Genomic DNA, 18,210 nt, shown 5'->3' with positions numbered 1-18,210 from the left:
GGCCGAACCATTCCGCTGGGATTCCCCCCCCTTCGGCGGCGGTGGATTGGTCCCGCTCTAGCATCGCCCCTCCGCCAATCACAGCAAGTGGCGCGTAGCCCCTGGCGGCGTCGTTCGAGCGGGCTGAGGTAACGGCCGGGCAGGTCGGCGCCTCGGTCCCCCCCGGGCCTTCCCGCCGGTCCCCCCCGGGCCGGCACAGCCCGCTGGAGCTGGGCGGCCGGCGGCGGGAAGCGAGCGGCAGGCGAGGCCGGAGGCGGAGCCACGCCGTCCCTCAGGCCCCTTCTCCCGCCCCGAGGGTCTCGGCGCCGCCCGCTCGCTCCCGAGGCCCCCGGGCGTGTGTCTGGCAGTCCCTCGAAAGCCCGCTTGGTTTTAGCGGTCGTGCGCCCGCCTGGCGGTGTGTGTCGCTGCGGGAGGGACGTGGCTCGCCCTAGCGCGGAGGGGAGCGGGGCAAGGCCTGCTGTTGCGGCCTTCGGAGCTTCCCTTCGCCGCTGGGTCTGTGCGGAGAGCAGGGGCAGGCGGACCCCGGCCGCTCCGGAGCCTGGGCGGCCCGCACGGCGTTGCATCATAACGCGCGGATGATGCGTTTCATGATTCAGCCCCATTTTTTAAATACATAAAGTGGCTCTATCATATGCTTCCCGCCTTTTTCTCTGCTCATCCCCCCTGCCACCCACCCCCCACCCCCCCCCCCCCCCGTAAACCAGGGATCACGCTTGTAACTTGGGGGAGATCTGACTTAAAAGGCTTTACCAGCACAGCTATGAAGAATGCAATAAATCATAGTTCTTACTCAGGCTGTTAAGACTGCAAAAACCTCTGGTGTAGGGATCAGTATGCTCACAAAAGATGGTATGTGGGAAAATAGTAGAGAATACTCTCTTCTGCTCTTTAAACTGACTCCTGCAGCGAAGGTCTGCTGGTGGGGCTGTACCAGAAGGGTAGCAGAAACCTTTGTGCATAAAAGATGCCTGCATGACTCAGTCTGGCGATGGTTGGGAGTAGGTATGTTTATTGACTGTCGCATAAATGTGGTAGCCATAGCTTCATCACCCTGTTTACAAAGGCCTTGTTCTACAGAGAATACTTTTTTTTTTTCCCCACCAGGCTAAAGATGCGTTTTAAAGAAAAAATCTTTGACAGTCAAACTAATGAGACCTTGTAAAATACATCATGTTACCTCTGGAAATGTATCAAAGTACATTCTAGGCCCTGTAACCCCATCAGCAGATGCCGTCTATGCTTAACCGAAAGAGAAGAGCACTTTCATTTTTTTAATAAAAAGAATGAAATATTTGAAATTTCATGTCAGCCTTGCAACAAGGCAAACATCTGCGGAACACACAATCATTCTGTTTATGATGAAAGACCTCAATAAGTTGTGGCTTCACTTGCTGTGAGTTAATGAGGTCTTGACTTCCACATTTCACAAATTCATCTGGCTCTGAAAATTGTTCTTTATTTACTCCATATAAGGCCTTATATTTTTCACAGCTCTCCTCTGGCAGGACTTGGGTAGTGTGAGATGAAAGAAACATGAGGGAGGCTTTGCTGTAGTAAATATATCTTACAAAACATGAATTGGCTACTTTTAAGTCTATATGCTGTGTTGCTATGTCATTTAATATTGGCCCTAAAGGTCAGGAATCTTTTAAAGATTCATCTTTATCTTGAGAACTAAGGAACTCCATGTGGCAATCACACTTTTAAAGCACTGGTGTTAACAATTATATTAAAATCCTGTTAAGCTAAAACAGTTGTTTATTGAAATGGCATCCGTGACTCCACTGGAGAACTTCTGTAAAAGTTTTCTAAGTTATTCAGTAAGATATTTCGTAGGATTAGTTTCATAACTGCCTTTAAACCACGCCCAGACCTAGACCTTAGCATCCCTTCACCTATATGTTGACCTAGTGGGATTTACAGAGCGATGAAGTTGGCTAGATACTGAGCTCCCGTTGGAAGTCACTGGATTTCCCGAGTTCTGCAGTATGACATTTGGCTCCACTTAGCAAACATTGCTAAGTGAATTTAACACTGCAGTTAATAGACAATCAGGACTACAGAGGTTCTTTTGTATGAGACAGCAAGCATGTGTAAGGAAGTCTTATCCAGGTGGGTGGTGCTCAGACATCATGTAACTGCTTGGTTGCTTAATATTGTTATCCCTTAAATCTGCTTTATGCTGCCAGTTTGAGTAGCCAGCTGAGGACTCACTTCACCAAGAGCTGGAAGGTGCTGGGCAATCAAGACAGGATGAAATCTCCAAGTGTTTGGACCTTGAATCAATAACAGGCTGGAATAAACTCCAAGGGCAGGAGTCCAGTTCCTCCAGGTAGGCTTGTGTTCGATATGGCAGCACGTCCTGACAGATCTTAAGGCAAATGGCATGACTAAGGCTGTTTATTACTTACTAGTATTGTGTTTTCATAAAAGGCCGCCCTGTCAAGTGCGTGGTTTGCAGTCTGCTTTAACAAACGTGATAAAAAGACTATTAATGTCCAAGGATTTTACAATCTGAGAATCTTAATTCCACATGTACAAGCATAGGGTATACTTGTGCCTAGGAGCACCATCAGTGACTTTGGAAAACCTAGCTTTGGGTTTAAAGTTAGGCTTGTGAACATTTACATGCTCATGGTTTTAACCTTCAGGTGCAGTAACAGTGAAAGAGGGAAGGGAGGTGTTAGCAGAGAGTATTTTTGCAGACGCTGGAAGTGTACACAGCTTTTCACATGGTAGTTATGGGGCTTTGTTCTGTGGGCTAATGAAGTAGTCAACTCAGTTTGAATAGGTATAATGATTATTTTAATCAACAAAAAATACATCTGCCACACAACGAATACATCAAGTAAGTACAAGACAGTAAAGTACCTCTCAGTGTACTTGGTCAGCACACATTTGGAACAAACTTTACCTGCCCTTTTTTCTGAAGTGTGGGGTCTGTTTACAGATGCCCCTCTTCAAAGAGGCTTCTGTGTCAGCAGCCCAGTAGATCTCAGTATCAGTTTTCTTTCTGAATGTGTTTTACTTTTTCTGCTGATTCCATATAACCCTCATCCTGTTCTAAATAATATCTCTCTTTTAACATACTCACAAATTGTTTCCTCATTCCCCATCATCGTTATATTGACCGAACCATACATACTTAATTTTTTTATCTTTACTTGTAAGTTAATTCTCTCTGGCTTTTAAAGACAAAGTCAGTATAATTATAAGAGACATTCTGGTTGAGTGATCTTTAAATTCCCCTCTGTCACTTGTATGGAAAACTGCAATATACAGACTGTAAGAATTCTGTAACCAAATTTGATATTCATTAAAACATTAGTTGCTGTTGATTTTAGTGTACTTAATTATGTGCCATCAAGTGGTGGTTTACAGGCCAGTGCAGTTACAGGTTTTTATAATTTGGTCCTTTCATCTTGTCCTATATTTTTTAACCATTGAAAAGGACGGGAATTTTCAGATGGTTCTTGAGTAGAAATCAGCAAGATGAAGAGAAGTGATGTCAAGGAGATGAGGTTGTTTGGGCAGGAAGCCACAGGACAAGAAGTCGAGGGCACAGCAAGATAGGCTGCCTGCATCAGGTAATCAGACCAATTTTCTAATACAGGTGGCAGCAAGACTTGAACTGCATTTGAAGTATAAGAACTACAGGAGAAGTCAGGATTCTCTGTGCATTCCTGGAGGTGATTTCAAGTCAAATGACACAAGGTAATGCTTGGTGCATTAGATGAGTCCTTATAATTGGCTAATTTTAACAAACGCTCCAAGGAGACCTGTTTCGTTGATGGGTGGGGTGAAATCTTAGCTGTGGTTCCATCAGCTGATTGTTTTTTTCAATTTGGCAGTGCAGTCACACCCCTGCCTTTGCTTTCTGACATAGCTATACATGTGTACATCACCTGTAATTACAGTCCAGGTAATTAATCATTGTGTCTGAAGGTTGACGGCACATGAAGTGTCACCACTTGGCATACCCAGGACAGCTTGGTTAGCCAATCCATGACTCAGCATTAAAAAATACCGGTAAAGCCATGATTTATGTTTAGACGGAAAATACAGAGAAGCAGAAGGTCCCCTCATAGTGTTCAAGGCCAGGATGGAGGGGGCTTTCAGCAGCCTGGTCTAATGGAAGGTGTCCCTGCCCATGGCATCTAGTTGGAACTAGATGGTCTTTAAGGTCTTGCCAACCCAAACCATTCTCTGATGCATTGGGAGGCGGCTGCATCCACCAGCCTGACATGGTGCTATGCTGCCTGAAAGCAGCCACAGAGCTCCATCTCAAAACCAGCCATCCAACAGCATCTCTTCTCACTTGGAGAACTACAGGAGAGAACCCTCAGCTTAGTGACATCTCCCCTTTACCAGCCTTTCACCCTCTCCAATTTTTATGCATCCTCTTAATATATGTCTCCCTGTCCCTTGTTAATGCAGGGAAATTTTTCCAGCAGGTAAGTGCTCTGTTTAAATGTAAGGAAATGGGGACTTATTTTTTTTCTGTATCTCTCCAAAAATAGAGCAACACCTAATTAAATATTTATGGAAGCTTAGCATGCTCAATAAAGGGACTGTTGTCTAGAAGCCTCCGAAACCTTGGCTTTTTACAATAAAGGGGTGTTTCAAATACAGACCAAAGATGGAGCAGGTGCAAGAGGCAGTAATTACATACGTATGGTCCTGAGACACTCAAACATGCAAGATTAAATTAGGTCTAATACTATAGACTTAACAGCCATATGTTATAAAAATAGCTGCACTGGGAAACCAGAAATCTCCACAGACATAGCCAAAAATAACCATATGAAATGCCTGGAAAGAGCAGATTCCCCAGAGGTGGGATTTCTGGACTCTTAGAGGAAGTCTCCAGTACACAGCACTATCCCCTGCAGGAAAACACCTCCACAACCTCTGGCTGTTGCTGAATCACGTAAATTACAGCAACTTCCAAACCCTGCAGCCATATCGGTGATAGGCTTATAAATCTGTCAGGGTGCCCGTATTGGCGGAATTATTCTGTGAATTTTGTGAACATTGCAAATTGTATGTGGACAATGTGCTCTTTCAGCAGGCTCAGAGCACCCAGGGACCTCTGCGCAGGAAGGTCTGCAGCCTGCGCTGGGCTCTCCACTGTTGACACTAGCAAAACCTATTTCATTCATGAGGAATATGATTCTCCCTCAGACGCCCCATGGCAAGAAAGGTAAGAAACCATTCACAAAAATGAGAATACTGACTATAAAATGTCAAAACAGGACTGACTTCAGGTAAAACAAATAGAAATTCGTATTTAGGACTCTTACTGTTTGGTGATCCACAATTTGTACAAGCTCTGCCCCCTTTCACAACCAGAAACACAGGAACAAATGTCTGACACACTTTACCACACTGGAAAGGAAATCTGACTTTTCCCACAGCAAATACTCGGGGACCGTGACAAACCCTAAACTGTGCCTACTTGACAAGCTACATCTGCTTTCAGAGGATCTCAAATAATTTCATAATCAGTTTTTTTAACTTCAATACTGTTATGTTGGTGCACGTGGGAACAATTTGGCCACTGTAGAACTACAGTCCCTTTGAGAGCAGTACCTCTGCCTGGTTTCTAGTAACTGAACAGGATGAGTTTGTGCGATTTAACATCAGACTGGGGAGGTCAGGCAGCAGCAGAACTCCTGTCTCGTACCAGGGGTGGGATCTTCTTCACCAGATGTTGCTAATGTGGGTCGCAGAGCAACTCCTTCCCACCTGGGAGGGACTCAGGGGTTACAGCAGCTCGAGTCTCTGCCATGTAAAACCTAGCCCATAAGCTTTACCTGTGTGGCCAGCTGTTGTCTAAAAAGCCTTAGATTAGGCATCCTTAAAGATACAGACTTCAGGAAAAGCAGGAAATAATAATTAGAAATTGCCACAGTTCTGTGAGCTCCACAGTAAAGCCTGCAGTGAGCTCCTTTTCTTTTCAGCTTCCAAAAGGCAAACATCAGCTTGGAGGCCTGAGCCACAAACCATGAGCATGTCAGTGTGCAAACCATGATGTGCGCCGCCGTGCGGGAGGTTTTATTGCCTTTGAGATCAAGATGTATAGCTCCTCATACCACAGGCAGCATGCAGCCTTAGCTCTCATTTGTATCTCTCTTAACTTAGAAGAAAACACAGTTGGATGTGATCTACAAACTTCCTGGCGCTATATATACATCTATTATACCTAAGAAAATAACAGTAATGATACCCATAATGGATAAAGCAGATTTGTTCATAACAATATAACCATGTGGTTCTGTACACTGAAAATCTGCCGCAGGCAAGGTGGATCTGCGGCCAGGTCTGAAACAACATTTCTCCTCAGATCTCTTTGGAAGCTAAGTTCTGTCCTGCAGAAAGAAGTGATGTTCTGTAAGTGGTCCAATTGCATCCTTAGGGGCGTTTTCCCTACTTTTTGCCTGTCTATGCATATTTTCTTTCTCGACTCACAGCCTGCTGCTCCGTTTAGTATAACATATGGATCCAGAGCTTTGCCAGTAGCAGAGGCAGAGGTGTTTTCCGTTATGGGCTGGAATTCAAATGAGAGGCCAGCTGCTACCTTACAAACCATAATTAAAATAAAATAAAATCTCTCCCCATCTCTGTTCTTAGGTCGAAATAACATCTCATGGAGCTGTAACTCACTCCTGGAAGCTGAGACAGAAAGAAACACAAGCTGCATATTCTTGCACCATCTGCTGGTAGCATCTCCATTGACAAGACATACCTAGAATGGATTTTGTAATTGCTCTCAAACCTGGAGGGATACATCCACCTGGAGGGAGACCACTGCTATGAAGATTCATGATTCAGGTGAGGGCTTGTTATGTTTTAAAAAAATACCAAACTACAGACAGTCAGTTCTGCATAGCAGAGCCATTTCTGCCAGATTTTTAAGGAATTACATAGCAAGGCCTCCATCACCCCAGTGTAGCCACATCAGGAAGGGTATTGCAGAGCCCTTTGTGTCTCTGCAGCGCAGGACAGACCAGTCTCCACCAGCTGTTGCTGGCAGTCAGCATGAGCCATAGCACCCAAAGAAGAGGCCTAGCCTCTCTGGCCCCGTAGCCTGCTGCCTGCAGCTGGCTGTGGTCAAGTGTCTCATCACCCTCTGGACAAAGCAGAGGTGCAGACAGGTCTGTGCTGGCCCTGTAGGAGTGCTGTGCCAGGTCTTGTCCCCATCACAGAGCCATTCCCTCCAAAACTGCTGAACTCCCTGCTGGAAACTCTCAACTGAAGAATGGGACCCAGTGATGCCTCTCAGGTTCCTTGCCCGTCCCAGAGATTTAATACATATTAAAATTAAGCACAGTGCTTTGTTATTGTCAAAGACATCATAATGTGAGTAAAGTGAAGGAATCACTCCAGTAAAGGTGAAACGTTACTAAGTTTTTATGGTGTTAAGGAGTGTAGGAAGAGATCGGTTCCTCCTTTCTGCCCCATCCCTTGGTACTAGAAGGGGCTGTACCTTCTAGTGGAGTGCGATGTCAAAGAAAACACACAGGAGAGTGATGTCTCTTCGTGCAGGCTACCAGTCAGTCTGCCAAGTTCACAGCTCCAAGAAGACACAACATTAAATGTCCTTGTTTGGCTTTTAAAGAGGGTTGGCATTTCATAACAAATAACATCTTTGTCCATGGGAGGCCTGCGAAGCTGAGGCATCACATTTCGCCCCTCAGCCTGGAGGACAGAACCACAGGAGTCTGGGGAATTGGTCTTCTCTAGGGGCAGCTCACTGAGAGTATTACAAGTTGTCCCCTAAGCCATCAGCCACTAAACCATTGTTAAGGCACAGAAACTCCTAGCATGGTGGTCAGTGTGAATTAGTCAGACCATCGCTTGGACCAGAGTGACAAATCCCATATGACTAAAAATCCAGAAAACCAAAGCTAAGGCAGGGAACAGCTGAGCATCTCTGTTACATGTGTATGTGTTCTCTCTCCTGTGGAGAGCTTCATCACAGTAAGCCCAGGGTCATGAACACACATATGCCCACTCCCTGTGTAGCTGTCACACTCAGCTGCCATCACTGACACGAGCACACCAGCCTATGTTGCCACTGGGTTGGGTGAGGGTGTGCAGGCAGGGCAGTCTGGCCTATGCTGCGGTGCCAAAACCTGCTGGAGTGCCCGCTGCCTCCTTCACTGGAGCTTCAAATCAGAGCTGCAGCTTGTTACCCTTCAGTCCTTTATTGCTTTCCTCTAAAATAGAAATATTCTGTGTTCCTGGCACGCAGTAAAAGCCAGCACGCTCGACACAGAGCTGAGGTGCTGAACGAAGGCACTCGCCTTCAATGTGATCTTGTGTTGCTTTCAGTCTGTGGCAGGAAAACAGCTCTCTTTAATAAGAGACACATGAGAGCAGCCAGTTGTCAATACATACAGCATGTAGGGGTATGTGCCCCATGGGTGTTGCAGAGCAGTGCCGAGCAGAGCTCTTGTCCTCTCTGAGTAACCTGCCCATTTGGGTGACCTGTTGGTCATGGAGCTCTGTGCCGACCAGTTTACCCAGTCTCTCACCATGCTCCCCTTTGTCATGTCACAGTTCCTGCACAAGCTCCATGCTAGCTAAATCCATGTTCTGCATAGTTGATTTCTTCTACCCTTTTTTTTTTTAGTGCAGAAACATACAAAATGTAATCGTACCCTAATAGCTAAGTGGTAGTGGAGACTGGGCTGACTGATAGAAAACAGGAACAGAAAATACAGCAGTGAAAGTAGATTTACAGAAAAATGGTAATTGTACTTTACAAGATACACGTTTAACTGAAATGAGAATTTCCTTTTCTTTAAGTAGATTTGAGGTCTATAGACAAATGTCTGAATTCCAGCTGTGGCTGCCCAGTGCTGACTGCACTGTAAGCAATAGCATTTCTCGTTTATGCTTGCAAAGATGTAGCAATTTCTTTCAGGCAACACAACTGTAGCAAATTGATTTGACAGACAAGCTCACATGGTGTGATGTGAACATTAGAGGAGTTGTCTATGTGTCATAAGGAAATGAAGCATTTTCTGTACCTATTTGGGGATCACTGGATGCGCACAGCCCAGGACAGCGTGGGGCTGGCAGCTTTTGAACAGGCACGAGGTTGGCTCCTCTGTCTTCTTGTCCCAAACACAGAGTCACATCTACCCTCCACATCTTTTCTTGCCTGCATCCAGCTGGCTGGGCATGTAGGGAAGCATGAATACTTGGTTTGGCATGTGAAAGGGGATGCACAGTTAGGGAAACACCTCAGGTGTTTTTCAGTGTTATGATAATTATGGCATGGTTCATAAAATCTTCCCAAATCAAGATACTTTGTTAGGCTGATATTTGTATTCTTGTAGCTCCCAGATACTTGCAGAAGTATTTTGCCCCATTCACGCTACCGACCAAAAAGTGCCCGTGGCGGGCCATAGGCATGCCAGCCACGTGCGGGTGGATGGGGCAGGATTTTAGCATTCGCAGACCATACAAGGCAGCTCCTGTGAGCACAGCAAAGGGGGAGCAACTTTGCAGAGTCTACAAAAATGGATGTTGGCACAAGCGTAACATCGTATAGAACAATAGTGATTTTGTACTGCGTTTCCAAAAGGACTCCATCACATCAGCCCCCTGGCCCCATTGCTACATGCTCCGAACACTACATTAACTTTGCCTGCCTCCCAGCATGGGGAAGGAGCCTCACCCCACTCCTGTCTGTCTGCTCGCAGAAGCTGCAGGGAGAAACCCCACTGCAGAGCAGGCAAGAGCAGTGTCTCTGGGAGGAATTAATCCTGTCACTGGAGGGAAACCTGCTTCCCTAGGGAGTCCGTACTCCATCCAAACTGCCATCCACCATCAGAGGCATTACTGCCAGCTAGGAAGGTCTGGTCCACGTCTTAAAACACACGTATAAGAAAAGCTCAATCAGGTGGTAAAAGACTGTAGGAAACCACATTGTTGTTTTTATTCTTTTCCCCTCCTAAACTGACCTTTGAAAATGAGACCACTTTAAACCTGAACTGGTGGCAGCCCTTGGGCGGGATCCGGCTCACAGCATTTCAGGCAGCAGGGCTGACCTCTTGCTGTGGAATTTCACCTAGTAATTTCTGCGGCAGGAAGAAATCCTCCGAGTGGGTTGTCTGGCTTCAGAAGTAATTTTAAGTGCCTGTGGCTTGACAAATCAACATTTCTGAAAGCGCTTAATGACTCACAACCTCGCCTAAGAATAGCTGAACTTTGCAAGACGGTATTACATAGCGGAGAATATGGCCTCTGACACCGCCTGAGTGTGGAGCTGAAGGACTCGGTGGGAGAAGGGGAGGGAGAGGCTGTGGCTGCGCCATAGCTGCATTCCTGCTGTCCCCTCCCGGCTCCTGGCAAGCTGCATTGAGGAGGCTTCTTCAACGTTCATGTGCATCAGCCACCTCAGAGCTCTCCTCCACAAATTCACCTGATCCGCTTTTAAACAATTTATCATGTTTCATTTACACACGCAGCAAAGTACTCCTTGTTTATCCTGTTTTGTTTGAAAGTGCTGTTACTTTCTTGGATTAAAGAGGGGTCACAGAAGTTTTGTGCATCTACATGTTACACCTCTGAGTGCCTAACATTTCATAGAAGAGAGATTCTTTGTCTTCAGGTTATCAAGCAAGTAAAACCTCAGTGACTGAAAAGGGGAACTGGTTTTGATTCTGCTTGCTCAGGAGTGGGGGTTTTGGTAGTTGTTGCTTGCTTTTCTGGGGCACGCTTGCAGAAGTGTGTGCTGTGAACTGCCACCGCTTTACTTCTTACCCCGCCATGCACACTTTTTAGTGCTTTAATCTACCACCAGGGAAAACAGAACAAAACACAAGTTCAGCTGAATGTCTGTGACCACAAGAGCTTCCTGTAGCTGCCTGAAGTTTCTGTTGCAAAAGCCTTGTTGTTGTTGTTGTTGTTGGGGATCAGGGATTGTCCTGGCTTTGGGGATGAACCTAAGGGATGGGTTATGGTTAAGCTGCACCATCCCAGGAGCAGCAGGAGAGGTGCTGTGTCTGGAAGGCACAACTGCACATAAAAGTAGGTTTACTGCTCAGGGAGAAGAAAATAATGTAGAAGTTGTCTCTCGCCTCCAGCAGCCAACGATGCCAGAAAAAAAATAATATTTCTGATATCACAGTCCCTCTCTTTTGGGCCCTGCCAAAATAATCTGAGCAGCAGTGGAAGGTCTTGTCCTCATGGCATGAAGCCTGAAGGCTCCCCTAAGACACATTTTGCCTTGATTCTTTGATGTGTTGTGAAAATCATCAGGAAATGTCTTCCTCATGTTCAGCACCCCAGCCCCTCAGATGGGGGTGAGGGCAGACCAAGCTGGGCACCGACCTTGTCTGTGCAGAGCCCCAGTCACTCCCGAGCTGGGTAATGGGAGATTTTCTCTCTCCTGTTTTACCAGGAGCCTGGGCACCATAAGGAGGGCTCCAGGCTCGCCTGGCAGGTGGGCAGCAGCAGGAGCCCAACCCTCAGATACTTTCCGATGATGTGGGATCCCCAGGGGCTGAGCCCAGGTGTGACCCTGCACCGAACTGTGCCTTGGGACACCCACTCCAGACCCACACATTCCCACAGTTGGAGCCCCCTTGCTCTGGCCACCCACAGACCCATCTGAGCTGGGTTCTGGCAACCGTGCAGCCCTGCTCACAGGCCCCCATGTTTTTCAGCCTGGAGATGAAAACCCAAGAGATACAAACTGTGGTGTCAATGGGAACCACAGGAGACTGAAGATTCTGATTTACAGCATTTCCCACTCTGAGCTGAAACGTATTTGGGCTTCTCTCGAGGGAAGGGGGGAATCACAGCAGGCCTCATTCATCCCTGGTGGATGCTGAGTTCATAGCCCGGACGGAGGCCAGGCAGCTGCCCCCAGCATTGCTGGAGCCGCCACTCTCCCATGATCTGCAACAGCTGGGAGCAGGGCTGGGGTTTGCCTCTGTGTCTCAACACAAGCAAAATCAAAAGCTTCACCTCAAGTTGAAGGTGTTATGGCAGGTCAGTAAACTACTGGTTTCTGCCTGTCCTCCACAGCCTAAGAAACCCTGTCATTGCAGTAACTTGCTGCAGCTGGGTGTGTGACGAGCATGCAAATCACCTGGGGTAAGGCACACCCGCGAAGCGCAACACCTGAAACTCTGATCGTGTTTTCTTTACTTTTTCCGTGGTAGCAGGGTACCTTGATGTTAAGGCACAGGATGCTGCTGTAAACCGGACAGTGTTGAACAGCTGAACCAGAGAACAGCAGTCTCAAGTACAGGTACAAGTTCTGTAGCCATGGCCGGTCCCCGCAGATTTCCCCTTCCCGCCGCTCTTGATCTCCATCTGTGCAAACAGGATGAGCTGGAACAGTATAAATAATGCATTAAAAAGAAGAAGCCAGCACAATACCGCAGTCATAAGAAAAGGAAAAAAAAAAAAAAAAACACAACAGAAAGAAGGAAAAAAAAAAAGAAAAAGTGGATTTCTGGCCTCCCACGGCAGCCGCTCCCTTTGGCTCCCGCAGCCCATCCCCGCGGCCTCGGGCTCCGCCCCGGGCCCCGCCCGCGGGAGGCAGCGGGGTCGCCGGTACCGCCGCGTTGCGTCCGCCGCGCTTCGCCGCTCCCAGGTAGGGGGAACCGGGGCCGGGAGGGGGCCGGCCCGCCGCGGGCACAGCGGGGCACAGCGGCCGGGAACCGCCGCACCCCCGGGATTGCTCTGGCGGGGCGCGCCGGGAGGTGCTGGTGGGATGCTGCGGGGATACTTGGGGAGGGGGGGTGGGGTTCCAGTGGGTGCTCGGCGGGGCTTGGGGGTGCTCCGGGGGTGCGCTGGAGTATGCTCAGGGTGTGTGCTGGAGGATGTGCAGGGGAATGCTTTAAAAGTGTTCAGGCGTGCTCTAGAGTGTGCTCCGGGGGCACCTGGGAGCGCTTTGAAGGGTGCTCAGGGGGTGCCTAGGGTGCCTGGCCCCTCGGGTGGCTGCCTGCGGGCAGCAGCAGCCCTGGGTCACCTGGGACAGGAGTGTTTCCAGTGCACCCCTGGGTGCAGGACGGAGGTGCTGAGCGTGGCTGGGCAGCAGGGAGGTGGCAGGAAGGCTCTGAGCCCCTGTGGGACCCTTGGATGTCACTGTGTGAGGGCTGGAAAGGGCCCCCAGGCCCCAGCCAATGCAGTGGAAGTCACGGAGATCCCAGAGCAGCCAGAGTTGCATTTAGCCTCCAAGCCCAACCATAAAGCCTTCCCCAGCCATGAAGCTGTGGTTCAGACAAGCCCCAGCCCAGCCTCCGCGGCTCAGCATGGTCGCCGGCGCCTGCCTCCAGCCTTTCCCCATTTCCTCGCTGGCTTTCCAGCTATCCAGACACAGAAACTCTTGGGGCCGTAACTGATGCCTGTCTCTAGTGAGGTTTGCGCTCTGCTTCCCAGAGCCACATGTCCCTCCGGGCTCAGCCGCAGGTCTGGCCTGGCTGCAGAGCAGGGCCAGGCTGAGCTCTGGGTTTCTGCATCCTTGGGGGGCCGAGAGAGGGGCCGCTGTAGCGGCGCGTTTGGCAGCGAGTAGGGGGACGGGCAGTGCTTCTCCCTCACAGGCAGCATCAGCTTTCCAGAGCAGCAGCTGCTGCCAGGGCATTTCTGAGCAGCACAACTCTGCCGGGACCAGGCGTGCCCCGTGCAAGCACTTTTGTCAGCTCCCGGCGTTCGGCTTGGGAGTTCTCGCAGGCCTAAGGCAAAGGCATGCTGGGCTCTGACTCTGCTCCTGGAGAAATCAGTGGAGTGTGAACAGGGAGCCGCTGCACTGGGGTAGACCATCACTGGAGATTGGTGACAGTAGAAAGCCAGTTAGGTAATCTCAACTGCAAGTCCAAGTAAGTTCAGCATGGAGGAAGTCATGGTCTGGATGCTCTGGGTGTGGTGTTCACCGTCCAGAGATGGAAGCGGGACTGTGATGTAGAGAGTTACCTCATTTTCCTTGCAGCTATGGGATGCGACACCACCAGGAAGGGTTTGCTTTGTCAGGGGCTAAACCAGAAATTCGGTATTTTAGCTGTGTGGCCCAAATGGAGGCAGTGAGCACCCAAAAACATTGCTCGTGCAGGATAAGGATAGTGACCACAGTGATGGGCAGAGAGAAGGGGAACACTGTGAAAAATATTGACATTTACCTTCATACCCATTTTGCAGTCTTCTGGTGTTTTGTTTGATTTGGGATGGACTAAAAGGAGAAAGCTGGTCTCTTAAATGATTCCGAAACAGTAAATGAGAGGAGGGAACCCATAACCTTGGGTTAATGATTATTTGTTGCTTTGTCTGTAATATTTAAAAAATATATCTGCCAAAGTGGCAGCCAGTCTGATGGACGGTGACCTGACTGGGAACCTGTGGTTGAGGAGGGATTTGTTAAAATAATCCTGGACCTGGAAGATAAGATGGCTGGAGCCCGTTGCTTCTCTGGGCTCTGTCAGTCTCCCGGTGCAGTTTCCAAACCACTTGTGAGTAGGAGAACCAGGACCGTGTTTGGCTGCTTTCCGGAAAGTCTGGTTACGGAGAAAGTCTTACCTCCCAGGTGCAGAAATCATCCCTTTCGTGCAGTGCTGGGGCTGTCCCATTCCCACAGGAGCCATCCAATTTGGTGTCATAAAGTCTCCCTTCATCCTCAACTAACCAAAATACACACCCACCCATCTATTTGCCGCTTTATTGTTGCTTCCCATGAAACAGCCTCCGTGTCCCTCAGCGTGGGCGCATTTTGGGAGGGAGGGGTTTGGTCTCAAAACATCCTTCACATCAGGAGCAGTTTTGAGACTCGAGTTGGCCGGCATTAGATGAATACAAGCTCATTCACAAGCTTGCTGCCGATTTGGATCCCTCCCCCTGCGGTTTTACCACCGTCAGATATTTTGAAAGTCGAATTTTTATCACTCAGTGTTATGCATCAAATCTTGGGTCTTTTTAAGAAAGCTTTGGGACCAGCACCAGGGATGAACATGTCCCCATTTGTTAGAGAAAAAAGAAAATATGGGAAGTTTTTGTGTTTTATGCCTCATATGACAGGGATTATGTGACTCTGCCTTGCTCAAGAGCACTGAGATGCAAATTTTGGTCAATAAAACCCTGATCCTGGCTCGGGGGCATGAAGGAGCCCTTGGCTTAGGGCAGCAATCCCGACCGTGCACATTTGCACACGGCTGGTGCTAGGGGAGAGCAGTGGGGAGCAACCAGCTGCAGAGAGTTCCTTCTTCAGCCCTATTTATTTTAGACCTCAGTGGAATTGAAGTTTCCGGTGCTGTGCCGCAGGAAGCCTCAAGTCCTGCCCATCCCAGGGTTTAAACAGCACATGAAAAAGAAGTTATTGTCATAATTACGATAATAAACTACCAAAATGGACAATTTGGCAGAGTCAGAAACCTGAAATATGGTGAAAATCCCACCTGCACGCAGAGGATCTTGTCTTCCAAACATGATGAACTTAAATTCATCATTGCAGCCAGTTCCTAGGTTCATCAGGGTTGAACATGAGTCTTGGTGCAAGTGAGAAAGCTGAAAATACACCAGCAACATGCAGCCTGAGCTTGGTCAAAAAACTGGAGGAAAGCCCCCGTTTCCTAAAACCTCCCCATAACCTGGGTGAGCAGGTGGGAAATGCGGCTGCAGGGCTCCCACCTCCCAGCATCCATGTGGAATTCGCCAGCAGAGGAGGAAGGCAGCATGTCCATCCCTTCCCCAGTCCCAGTCAATAAATATTCCAGTTTGAAGAGGAGCATGATCAATCCCAGTCTCATTGGATCAGCCCAGGAACCGACAGAAAATGGCCCTGTGTCTCCATGGGGGACTGCAGTGATGGCCTCGGGAAAAGGAGAAAAATAGGCATGCAGAGTAGGGCTTTCCTAAAAGTCCCACTTCCAGCAGAAGAGGATCTGTGTTGATGGTGGGACCTTCACTGGGGTCAGACAGGACGGATGCCAGATTGCCATTTGACTTTTACAACCACAAACACACTTTTTGACTATTTCTCAGGCTGCTGGGTTTAAGAAGCCCTGTTTGTGTGTCAGGGTGGTTTTTTCCAGTTGCTCAAATGCCAGTGTTTCATCTCTCAGTAAGCACCAAGGGGATCAGACACGGCGCAACACGCTTCCTGCCCTGCACTGCCCTGTCCATCTTGTGTCTTGGCAAATGGCCAAGTGAGAGTAAAATGGAAGAGCCTTTCCCAAGAAGCAGGAACATTTTGGTTTGATGGTTCCCCTCCACACCCAGCTTCCAAAAATGCCCAGAAGATCCTGTTTTTCCTTAGGAAATGGAAGATGTTTCCAGCCAGCTCAGGCTGAAGCTCTGGCTCTTGAGTGGGATGAGTGCAGGAGCCCCAAGAATGCATCAAGCCCTGTGTTGTTGTAAAGGTGCTACCCTACCAGCTTCTTTGACCACATGGAATTTATTCAGTATCATGGCAGCAAAGGTCAAGGTCTCCCAAGGTCAAGAAGATGGAAAACAGCAGCTTGGAAGAGACCAGAAGCCAAATGAAGACTTCATTAATCCCCCTGCTAAACTTGTGGGATTGAGGCAAAAAGAATAAACATTAGAAATGAGGCACTTTGGATTTTTGTCTGCCTTCTGACTGTGGAGCACTTTCAATTCATGGCCTCAAGTGGTTTTTCTGATCCCCTGACTCTGGGAGAGGATACTTTAGGGAAAATGCTACAGTTTTCAAGGCATGGGATAAAATCAGGAGAATCAACCAAAGCTTTTATAAGACCATGGCTGGAATGAGCTGAAGGTCAGTTGGAAGAGAGGTTATCAGAGGAGGGGATGAATGTGATCATTTTCCCCTCCTGGTGAGCCATAAAGGAGGGTGAGAGTTTGGATATCTGATACCTCCAGGTCTTGTCCTGACCCGTTTCTAATGGAAATGCTGGCAGGAAGCTCACGACATTTATTAAACAGCAATAAGCAGCTTTAATAAAATCAGTATCCACACAACTTTATTACTGCCATTTGAAAAGATGCCTGAAATGGCAGTTTAAGTACCGCTGGCTGCTGAGGGTTGCACACATATGCTGAAAGCGATCGTCATCTTTATTAAGTGGTGCTGGGTTAATTATTCAGATTTCTCATGAGTCTGATGCTCTTCCAAACACCAGTGAAGCTCTGCATGCCTCCAGAATGTTTTACATGTGAGCAGTCCCTGGCTCCGGCTCCTTCTGTTGCTTCATGTACATAATTTTGCAGAGAGGGTGATGGCTGGCAGAGGGTGGGAGGCCAGCCTGAACCTCTCCACCAGTGCAACCATGAGCTGCTGGGCTGCAGAGCAAGCTTGTCACTATCAAGCACCCACAAGCTGCTTCCAGCTCTTCTGTCGAGAACTCCTGGGCAAGCAGCAGCCGAGGCAGCTTCAGCCTGGGGTGTGATAAAATGCTGGGGCCGGCACTGCAGGGTACCCATTGCTACAAGCCATGTGCTGAAGCCATCCGCTGGCCCAGGAACGAGGGGTGAATTTTAAGCAGGCATCTGGACTGTGTGGCATTTTGCTTTCAGAGGGGATTTAAAGATTTATGTCCCTTTTTTTGTCATACCTTTTTACCTGCCACATCCACTTTTCCCATACAGCGACTAGTTTTGCATCCTCAGATCTAGTTCTCCTCCACTTGGGCACATGCAGCTGGGTGACACCAGTGCAGAGGGAAGCCATGCCAAGCCATGCCTGGCTGCAGGGTGCATGCTGGGCTGGGCTGGGCTGAATTCAGCCTGCAAGCTCACCTTTCTGGATGCTGTTGGGTTTATAGCAACAGGCTTCCTGGGGCTCAGGCATCATCTGGTCTCCCCACTTTAATTGTGGGTCTGCTTAGCTGTCTTCTGCCCCTCAACGGGCAGCACGGACCAGCCCAGTGTATGCCCACGCCCACTGTGGTCCGAGCTGCCATTTCCAAGGGATGCCATGGGGCACCGGGCTGCTGGCGGTGACGATTGCACCATGTCAGATGCATGCAGGAAGGCGGCTGGTGGGCTCCCAGAATGCAGATCTCTTACAGGGGAAACCCCGTTTGCTCTCACCGTGGAAAACCTCATGACAACTTCTTGGAATGCACACCAGGACTTTCAACTGCTTTTATTTACTTATTTATTTATTTAATCCCAGAAGTTTTCAAACTTCTTTTTTCCTCCTGGAAGGAAACTCCTTCCTATGCCAGTGCCAGCCGGCAGCCGATCACAGCCCACCACCGCGCAACAGAGATCCCA

At 48.6% G+C, this 18,210-nt stretch overlaps 1 protein-coding gene across 3 annotated transcripts in view; it reads left to right on the top strand.

The window, feature by feature from the left end:
- Positions 1 to 40: 40 nt before the first annotated feature.
- Positions 41 to 18,210, top strand: part of KANK4 (KN motif and ankyrin repeat domains 4) — a 44,140-nt gene continuing 25,970 nt past the window's right edge. For 2 of the 3 annotated variants that reach the window (XM_040610079.1, XM_040610077.1), the window contains exon 1: positions 12,211 to 12,622. The gene's annotated coding sequence lies outside the window, so the exon portion shown is untranslated. Of the gene's footprint in view, positions 129 to 2,198; positions 2,333 to 3,613; positions 3,715 to 5,068; positions 5,204 to 6,633; positions 6,835 to 12,210; positions 12,623 to 18,210 lie in introns of those variants that run through there. The other variant, XM_040610078.1, reaches the window with a different exon arrangement.

Source organism: Falco naumanni, chromosome 11 (assembly GCF_017639655.2).
Source record: "Falco naumanni isolate bFalNau1 chromosome 11, bFalNau1.pat, whole genome shotgun sequence".
NCBI lineage: Eukaryota > Metazoa > Chordata > Aves > Falconiformes > Falconidae > Falco > Falco naumanni.
This window is presented reverse-complemented; position numbering and strand designations above follow the sequence as displayed.